The sequence below is a fragment of the Carlito syrichta genome, unplaced genomic scaffold (assembly GCF_000164805.1).
Source record: "Carlito syrichta isolate Samal-C Ts95f unplaced genomic scaffold, Tarsius_syrichta-2.0.1 Scaffold305258, whole genome shotgun sequence".
NCBI lineage: Eukaryota > Metazoa > Chordata > Mammalia > Primates > Tarsiidae > Carlito > Carlito syrichta.
In genome coordinates this window covers 468,088-479,224 of record NW_007249354.1, presented here as the reverse complement: position 1 = coordinate 479,224, position 11,137 = coordinate 468,088, and positions in this window count along the sequence as shown.

The window sequence follows — 11,137 nt, the reverse complement described above, 5'->3', positions numbered from 1 at the left end:
TCCAGTATCTGGAGCAGGGAAGAAGCAATGGCAATGAAGGTGGGTGGGTCTGCAGTCCTTCCATCCCACTCTCATTTGGTCTGGGAAGTCTCCCTGGGTATGCTCATGGGGGGGGGGTTCCCCAGTCAGACCTGTCCTGGAATGGAGTTCTCCTATTGTGTCTAACATCCATACTCCACCTAGATTTGTCCTTCTCAGTCATGATCCAGCTGTGTGGGTCTGAGGTTCAGAGGATTGTTGAACAGGAGGGGGTTTGGACCAGCCCTGGAATCACCACTGATCTCTTTGGAGTTTTTTCTCATCCCTTTCTGGCCACACCCTTTGTCCTGTGACTGGATCAGGATAGGGGGTGGGGCACCTGGAACTCAGCACTCCTCAGTTCCCTCCAAAGTCTGTGCTTTCAGGATATTCCCTCTGAGTCACGATCAGCCCCTGAGTAGTTGATATGCCAGTCACAGAGATTGAGTCTGTTGCTCAGTAGTGTGCAAGTCGGAGCACTCTCCCGCCCCACCTTCAAGATGGTAGTGGGGTACCTCTCTTGTCCTCTTTCATGGGACTTTGCCTCTGGACTCCTCCCGCAGCCTCTGTTGGCAATGCCCTGTGAGGAGCTGAAGTGGTTAGGCAAAGCCAGGAGGTGGCAGTCTCTCTCCTGCTGCAATGGTGAGGGAGAGCCTGAGACAATGGTTTCTCCCCCACTGCTTTTTCACAGAAAAACTTTTGTCCATTATAAAAAAAAATGGCACTCAGCTTCTGCAACCTGGGAAGAGCCAGGGATAAAGCAGAGAAGCTGCATCACCAGCTGTTGCACCAGGGGCCTGGCCACTTACTCATGAGCCCCCACTTAGACAGTCTCTCCCAGCATTTTCTTTCCAAGGAGGGTTTGCTGATTTAAAAAAAAAAGAAAGAAAGAAAAAGAAAATGGAGCTTGGCTTCTGAGTCCCGGGAGTTGCTAGGATCCAAACCCAGCAGCTGTGGCACCAGCCACTGCACCAGGAGAGCCCTGGCCACTAGCTCCCTAACCCTCACTCAGTCAGTCACTCACACACCCACTCGCTCACCAGCATGTACACAGAATTTTCCATATACTCATTCACATAGGGACTCACATAGTCTGATTGGCTCAGATGCCATCTTCCTGACCCCACCTGGCTACCATTCTTTGATGCTAGATCATGAGAGCTCTCAGTGGAATGAGAAAGAAATTGTTTCTCTCCAAATTTCTTGTTTTATTGGAAGTAAACTGCCACTCTCTTACAGGTCATTATTGGCCAATAGCGAAGATTACCCTAGAACATAGCTTATCAAATTATAAAACATTAAGTAACAAAATTTAGAGAAACCTCAGAACCTATCCATCTTTTCCCCAAGTTTTATAGAAATATAATGACAAATAAAAATTGTATATATTTAAGGTGTACAATGTAACAATTAGATGGGCCTACATTGTAAAATTATTACCATAAAAAGATTAGTTAACACATCTATCACCTTGCATAATTACCTTTTTATTTTTGGTGGTAAGGACACTTAAGTTGTAATCTTTTAGAAAATTTCAGTTATCAACTATAGTCACTCTGCCTGTACATTACATACCCCGGAAGTTATTCATAGTATAACTGAAAGTTATTTATTGTATAAGTGAAATTCTCTCTTTACCCTTTACTAATGTGTCTTAATCTAGAGTTTTTCATGTTCTACCCATTTGAAGATATTCAAGCCTCATGATTCTCAATGTCCATTTATTTCCCCAAATTTGAGAATTTTGCAGCTATTGTAGAAGTCCCTCCCTTTATCTTCCATTTTGTTTTATGTGGTTTCAGTTCAGCTGTGGTCAGCTGTAGTCCAATATCTTCCTATTTTCTATTCCCAACTCTTACAAACCATCATTCTACTCTGTTTACATGAGTATGACTTTTTAAAGATTACTCATATAAGTGAGATCATACAGTATTTGCCTTTCTCTGACTGTCTTATTTTTTACCTGTCTTAGCCATTCTGATACCCTCCAGTTTCATCCATGTTGTCACAAATAGCTGAATTTCCTTCTTTTTCTGACTAAATAATACTCCATTGTATCTATCTATCTATCTATCTATCTATCTATCTATCTATCCTATTTTATCCATTAATTTGTTGATTAACACTTACGTTGTTTCCATTACTTGACATTGTGAATGATGCTGCAATAAACATTTGGGTGCAGATATTGATTTAAGATAGTGATTTTGTTTTCTTAAGATATATACTCATAAGTGGGATTCCTGTATCATACATTCGTTTTGTTTTTATTCTTTTAGGAACCACCATACTGTTTCTCATAATGCTTGTACAAATTTACTTTCCCACCAATATAGAAGGGTTCCCTTTTCTCCACATACTCACCAATACTTGTTATCTTTTGTCTTTTTGATAATAGCTATCCTAATAGATGTGAGGTGGTATCTCATTACAATTTTAATATGCAATTCACTGATATATACACCTTTTCATGTAACTTGAACATTTGCATGTCTTCTTTGGAAATATGCCAGAATATCTATTCAAATAATTGGAATATTCGTGGTTTTAGAGGGTTTGTTTGTTTATTTTACTATTGAATTGTATAAGTTCCTTATATATTTTGCTAACCTCTTATCAGATACATGGTTTGTGAATGTTCTCTCCCATTTTGTAAGTTGCTTTTTCATTGTTGATTGTGTCCTTTGTTTTGAAAAAAAATTTTTACTTTGATGTAGTCCTACTTGTTTATTTTTGCTCTTGCTACCTGTTCTTGTTTGTTTGTTTTGCCATTCAGTCACTCTGTCTTTTGATTAGATAATTTAATTCATTTATGTTTAAAGTGAGTCTCGACAGGTAATGATTTACTATTGCCATTGTGTTAATTGTTCTTTGACTGTTTTGTAGTTCCCTTTTTTCTTCTTTTTTCTGCCTTTCTTTGCAATTTGATGGTTTTTTGGTTGTTTACTTTGGTTACTTTCTCTTACTCTTGTACATATCTACTACATGTTCTTACTATTTGGTTATCATAAGGCTTAAATATAGCATAACATCTCATTTTAAGCTGATAAGCAACATAACTTTGATCATATACAAAACTTTGTAATTGTACTTCATTTCTTACATTTTAGATTATTGAGGTCCAAATATACATATTTTTAATATTGTGTATCCATTAAAAAGTTATTGTGATTATCATTAGTTTAATATGTTTTTCTTTAGTTAAAAGAAATTTGTAAATGCTTTATGTACCACCATTATGATATTAAATAATTCTGAATTTGACTATAAATTTACCTTTATTGTGAATTTTATACTCTTAGAAGTTTGTATGATGTTAATTAGTTTATTTCAGCTTTAAGTACTCCCTTCAGCATATCTTGTAAGTTAGCTCAAGTGGTTATGGCTCCCTCGGTGTTTGCTTGTTTGAGGAAGTCTTTATTTTCTCTGCATTTTTGAAGGACAAATTTACTGGGTATAGTACTCTTAGCTGGTGAATTTTTCTTTCAGTGTTTTGAATATATCATCCTGTTTTCTTCTATCCTGTAAAGGTTCTGCTGAGAAAACCACATATAATTTTATCGAAGTTCTCGTATATGCAATAAGTCATTTTTTCTTGCCACTTTCAAAATTCTCTTTGTCCTCTACTAATGTGTCTTAGTGTAGAGTTTTTTGTTCTACCTATTTGGGGATACTCAAGCCTTATGAATCTCAATGTCCATTACTCTCCCCAAATTTAAGAATTTTATGGCCAGTAGAAATCCCTCCCTTTTATCTTCCATTTTATTTTCTGTGGTTTCAGTTACTTGTGGTCAACTGTAGTCCAAAAATAGGTGAGTACAATACAATAAGACATTGGAAGCAGGAAAGATACCAAATTTGTATAACTTTTCTTATACTATATTATATTTGTTTGATTTTATTTTTAATTATTGGTTAGTGTAACTAATTTATAAATTAAACTTTATCATAGGTATGTATATATAAGAAAAATAATATATATAGGACTCAGTACTATTTGTGGTGTCAGGGTATTCTTGGAGCATCTTGGAACATATTATATATAGACAATGCAGGGGCTATTTTATTTATTTAAATATATTTTCTGTCACTTTATCTTTCTCTTTTCCTTCTGGAATTTTTATAATGTGTAAAGTTTTCCTTGTTGGTGCCTTATAATCCTAAAGGCTTTCTTCACTCTTTTTCATTTTTTTTTTTTTTTTTTGCTTTGCTTTTTTGACTGAATAATTTTAAATTATCTGTGCTTAGGTTCTTTTTTCTGTTTGATTGAGTCTGCTGTTGAAGCTCTCTACTGATTTTTTTTTTAAATTTAGACATTGCATTCCTCAGCTCTAAGATTCCTTTTTTTAATAGTTTCTATTTTTGTTCAAATCATAATTTTTTAATATATTGCTTTCCTAATTTTGTTTAGTTGTCCTAATTTTGTTTAGGACAACTCCAAGTGGGTGCTTTGGTTTTCCTATAATTCACTAAATTTTTAAAATGAGATTAATTCTAAATTTTTTGTCAGTTTCTAGATTTACATTATTTCTATGGAGGGTTATAGAAGTTTAATTTGGTGATATCATGTTTCCCTGATTCTTGTTGATGCTTGTATCCTTACATTGGTGTCTGTACACTTGAAGACACAATCTCCTTTTCTAGCGTTTACAAGTTTGCTTTGTCAGGAAAATATCTTCATAAATCAGACCAACCTGAGTTCCTGGAAAGGCTAGCTAGTAGCATCTATGGGCAGGTGAGGCTTGCTGTTTGTGCCCACAGTTGGGCAGGGCTGCTGCTTGTACCCTGAAGCCAGGTGGGACCATTGGCTGAGTCCTGCCTTAAGGCAGGGCTGCTGGGCTGGCTTCACAGCCAGCTTCTGATCAGGTAGGGTCACAGTATGTTTGGTTTGGTGGCACCACTAACTATACTCTGCATTCAGGGGGCTTTATAGTCTAGGCTCCATGATTAGGCAGGACCTCAGATTGTTCTGAACAGTTGGGAAGGCCTGTAGGTTGGGTTTCATTATTGGGTGGGCCCAATGCTGTGCTCTAAATTTAGGTGGGGTCACTAGTTAGGTTCTACAACAAGGCAGTGCCACTGGCTGTGCTCTGCAGTCAGACAGGGTTGCTGATCAGGCTCCCAGGTCAGCCAAGGTCAAAGTACTTCTCAGTTGTGAGCCTGCTGGCTTGGTTCCTCACCGAGGCAAGTCTGCTGGTCATGCTCTACAGTTAAGCAGGTTTGGTGGCTATACTCCATGATCAATCAGGTGGGGCTGTGAGCTAAGATCTGCAGCTGAGCTTTGTCTGGGGAATTTAGCCAGGAAGAACTACTGACCATTTTTTTTTCTGGCCAGACAGAGCTGCTGGCTCAGCTCTGCCAGTGGGCTGAGCATCTGGCCGGGCTCTTTGCCCCCAAGGATGTTGTACCAGCAGCGAGATTGACATGCTGGTTACTGTGAACTTCAACCCTTTCTTTGTTCCTAATTGTTTCCATGTGATCCATATATGCCAATTCCCCCACTGTTTTCCATGAGACAATACATAATTGGGCTTCCTAGAAAGTACCCTGGAATGTTGGGGAAGCTAGATGTCATCCTTAGGCTCTTTATTTTCCACTGGAAAAAGCATAGGCTCAGGGGATCCATTTCCTGAGATCCATCTTCTGTTCAGGGGATCCAGAGTATCTTGCTCTGTTGTCCTGCGGGAGGAAATGATATTATCAAAGTGAAACCACTCTTTTTACCCTATTCACGTGTCTTTTCTCAGTTTTTGTGCTCCAACGGAGTGCTTTGGCTTCACTCCTGAGTTTTGGGATTTTCACAAATGCATTCTTTTCTGTGGATAGATATTAATCAGTATTTTTGTGAAGGAGCCTAGAGCTTCCTATTCTGCCAGTTTGCTGAAATTCCACAGAACTTATACAGCTTTATGCCATGACATCACCACTGGAAAGATTCATGGTCAAAGAAAATATGTGAACTCTTGATGACACACAGTGACAAAGTCTTAGAACACTAGTTTCTTGACTACATTTTCAATATTGTTATGCACGCGTGTGTGACAGAGTGACTTAAGATAACCTAGTAAATATACATAACAGTGTCGTTACAGCAAAATATTGTTTAATCATATAATCATGAATTATTCTTTAGAAAAATATTATAATGTGCAATGACAAACATGAGGTTTTGTTATTGAGTTGAAATAATTTTTGTTTAAAGATAGAACCTGACCACTCTTATATGTATAATTGTAAATGAATATATAAAACATGATTGTTATTATAAGTCTATGTTTAATTAAAAAATGTTAATTTGAGAATATTTTAATATAGGAGTTCACACTTTCTTAAAAAGCCATTCTTTTATGAGTGAGGCAGTACCTAATGGTAAGATTTCTAGAGCAAAAAAATAGTTGTACTTACATATGATATGCCACAGGAGCCTCTTGGATGACATTTCACACAGATACTGTTCAGAAAAGCCCAATTTTTATTAACCCAAAGATCTAGCCAACCAAGGAAGCGAGCCACACACTTACTATTTCTACAATCATAAACAATTATCTCAAACATTCACCTGTAGCTTATTGCTTCACATTTAGAATTTTTATCTCATTCTGATTTTATACACACACACACACACACACACACGTATATATATATATATATACGTGTAGAGTAGACATAAATAAATATATATATAGAGTAGACATAAATAAATATATATATATATACACACACACACACACACGTATATATATATACGTGTGTGTGTGTGTATAAATATATATATATACACACACACACACGTATATATATATATACGTGTGTGTGTGTGTGTGTGTGTGTGTGTGTGTATATTTATTTATGTCTACTCAGGTCCAATGTGTATTTTTGAATTGAGTTGGTTTTGTTGTTGTGATGTAAGAGTTTTTTATATATTCTGGATATTAATTTTCTATTTGATGCATGATTTAAAACGTTTTCTCCCCTTTTGTGGGTTGCCTTTTTACTGAATTGATAATATCCTTTGATGCATAAAAATTTTGGGTTTTGATGTAGTGCAATTAATCAACATTTTCTTTTGTTGACTGTGCTTTTGATATCATATTCAGAAAATCATTGCCAAATTATGAGGATTTTTCACATATTTTCCTCTATGAGTTTTATAATTTTAGCTCTTATATTTTAGGTTTTGATCAATTTTCAGTCAATTTTTGTATGTTGTGTACGGTAAGATCTTACAGTGTTTTTTAAAGATAAATGTAGCAGGAGATAAAACATGGGTTTACCACTTCAACCCTGAAGACAAAGCACAATCAAAATAATGGCTATCAATATATGATGAAAATGGTCCAGTCAAAGCATAAGCAAACCAGTCAAGTGCAAAGGTTATGACAACAGTTCCTTGAGATACTCAAGGCATTTTGCTTGTTTACTTTCTGAAGGGCTGAAGAACAATAACATCTGCTTATTATGAGAATATCTTAAGAAATGTATCCAAAACATTAGCAGAAACCTGAGAAAGCTTCACTAGAGAGTCCTTCTCTACTGCAGCAATGTTCCTTCTCATTCTTCTCATGAAATAAGGGCGATTTTGTAAAAATTACAATGAGAAATTCTTAGGCATTCAATTTACAGTCCTGATTTGGCTCCTTGTGACTTTTTTCTTCTAATCTTAAAAAAAAATTGTAAAGGGCCCCAGTTATTCTTTAGTCAATAACGTAAAAAGGATTGCATTGACATGGGTATGTTGTCAGGATTCCCAGTTCCTCAGGAATGGACTAAATGCCTAGTATTGTCACTTACAAAAGTATTCTGAACTTGATGGAGTTTATGTTGAGAAATAAAATTATATTTTTATTTTTATCTTTTAATTTTATTTTCATGAACTTTTTGATGTCCCCTCATATTATATGAGGGGACATCAAAAATATATATATATATCTTTAAACATAGGCAACTGCCTTCTGGCCTCCAAAGTTTCTAATGAAAAATCAGCATCTTCTTTTTTTGATGGTTAAATACTGTAGTAGTACCTTGTTTTGAGACTGATCCAACTATTTTTCAAAAACTTTCCTTGTCATTGTGTGCTCACTGAAGTGTTTCTTAGCTAGTATTCAGGTAATGTTTTGACACAGATTTTCTTGAATGTCAGGAGCAGAATCAAACAAACAAACAAAAAACTTTTCTGGACATTGGTCTAATCAAAGAATTTGTTACCAAGATCTCAAAAGCAAATGCAAAAAAAAAATATACATATATATATATATATATATAGAGAGAGAGAGAGAGAGAGAGAGAGAGAGAGAGCGAGAGAGAGAGAGAGAGAGATATAAAAGCAACTTAATTAAACTAAAGAGCTTCTTTACAGAAAAATAAAGAATTAACAGAGTAAACAAACAACCTACAGAATGAGAGAAGATATTTGCAAACTATGTATCTGACAAAGGACTAATATCTAGAGTTAATTAAAAACTTAAATGAATAAGAAAAACAGTAACCCATTATAAAGTGGGCAAAGGTCACAAACAAAGGAAGACATACAAGTGGCAAACAAATATATGAAAAAATGCTCAACATAACTAATCATCATATAAAAGCAAATTAAAGCCACATGAGATATCAATTCACACCAGTCAGAATGGTTATTATCAAAAAATAATAGATGTTGGTGAGGATGCAAAAAGAACAGGGAACACTTACACACTATTGGTAGAATTTAAATTAGTATAACCTTTATGGAAGATGTCTCAAAGAACTAAAAATAGAACTACCATTTGACCAAGCAATCCCATTACTGGGTACCTAGTCAAATGAAAAGAAATAATCTTATCAAAAATACCTGTTCTTGTATGTTTATCACAGCACTATTCACAATAATAAAGTCATGAAATCAACCTAGATATACACCAATGTTTGACTTGGTAAAGAAAATGCAGTCTATATACACCGTGGACTACTAAGCAGCCATAAAAAAGAATGAAATCATTTCTTTCACACCAACATAGATGAAGTTGGAGGCCATTATCCTAAATGAAATAACTAAATGAAATTTCAGAATCAGAAAGTCTAATATAGCATGTTCTCACTTACAAGAGGCAGCTAAACAATGGGTGCTCGTGGATATAAAGATGAAAAGAAAAGACACTAGAACTCCAAAAGTAGACAGGGTAGGAGGAGAGTGAAGGTTTAAAAACTACCTATTGGTACTATGTTCTTTTTGGGTGATGGGGACACTAGAAGCCCAAACTTCAGCACTACACAATATACCCATGTAACTAATCTGCACATGTACCTCATGAATCTGAAATAAAATAATTATACTTCTCAATTTCTTCATTTTATAAAAGAGGTGGTCGCTGAGCTGAAACTAATATTTTTTAGTTACATTCTGCTTTACAGAGGCATACCATATGCACACAAATACGCATACACATGCACACACACATATACCTCTCCAAAAATATACAGTATTTTAATTCATTATTTGTAAATGTACTTCTGGTAATTTGAGACTGAAATGAAACATTTTTTGGAAGAAAAAATGAATTTTGATTTAAGCATAAAGATTAGAAATCTCATGTTCAGGAGTGATAAATGTCTTCTTATCTAGTAGACATTAAACTACCAAAATGGTTTCACTATTTGTAAAGTATCAAAATATCTATAGCTCTGAGTAAAGGATAGTGTTCATCTAGATACAGATGTACAGAGCCACATCAAAGAACTTTTGAATGAGATAGGTAGTTTTCCAACTACAAGAAAAACCAGGAGACTTGTCTCTCTATCATCTAACCTAAGAACTCTGTCTTTCAAGAAAGGGACACAAAAAATATCATCACAGCTGGTTTGAGATTTTTTTAAAAGTGTTTGTTTTTCCCTGTGATAAATGACTAAATAAGTCTCTTGAGAATCAACATTTGTATTTATGCTGTTATTTTCCTTTGTGATCAAACTTGATTCAATAAATATGTATTTGATAACCTAAATCTATTTTTATTTTAAATAATATTTTTATGATCTTAGTGTGTATTAGAGCTTAATTATGTCATTATAAAATAATTAATGAAGGAGGGAGGAGCTGAACTATATAGATATAAAAAGATATCATTTGAAAGAGGAGACAGCATATAATCAAAGGAAGAGGTCAACCTCTCTATAAAACCTTTTTTTGACTCCCCTGGATAGAATTAATCACCAACATTTATGTCTTCACTGAACCCTATATATTCTTTCACCATAGTACCTGTAACACTTTATTATACAATCTTCCTCAAGAAGATTGGTTTGTTTTTGTAACCTCTGAATAAAGTATAGTACTTATTTCATAGTACATATACTAAGAAAGTTTATATATGATGCCAAAGAAAAACTTGCTTGAATGGAAAAGGGAAATTTATGTTTAAAAAAAATTGAGTATCTTAATGTTTTTCAGCTTTTCTTTTATAGTGTATCCCTTTTTCTTTTTAAAAAGCAATCAAATAAATCTCTTGGTTTAGTCTTTCAGCTAATTAATTATTTTTAAGCTATATCTATTATGTCATTTAATCCATCTAATAAAAATCTTTATTTCAACTGTTAAGTATTATCTTGAAGATCTGCAGGAAATATCTTTTTATTCTTTTAATTGTTAGAGAACTAAAACATATATGCAGTAAAGTGTGTAAAAGAACACATCTTAACTGCATGGCTCATTGAACTTTTATATCTGTGTATACCAATATAATCACAACCTAGATCAAGATGTAGAACATTTCCTGCAGACCAGAAATTTTTCTGATGCTGCATCCCAATCAATATCCATCTACTCAAGATAACCACTATTATAAATTATACTAATACTTATTACAGGATAGTAATAATATTTATTTTTAAGTTTGATCTATTTTCTTTATTGAGTATCTTGATCTTATGTAAGTTATTTTGGTTATTCTGTATGTTTAGTCTGGAGCCTGTCTTACACATAAGTCTGATAATTTTTAAGCATTTGCTTATCTCTGTGCCTGAAATTCCTTTTTGTCTAGCCTTGAAAGTGGCTATTGGTGTATATTTATAACAAAAAGGAAAATATAAAGCTGACGATAAAGATGAGATAAAAGCAAATATTCTATTCCTATGTATTTTTTTTAAAAAA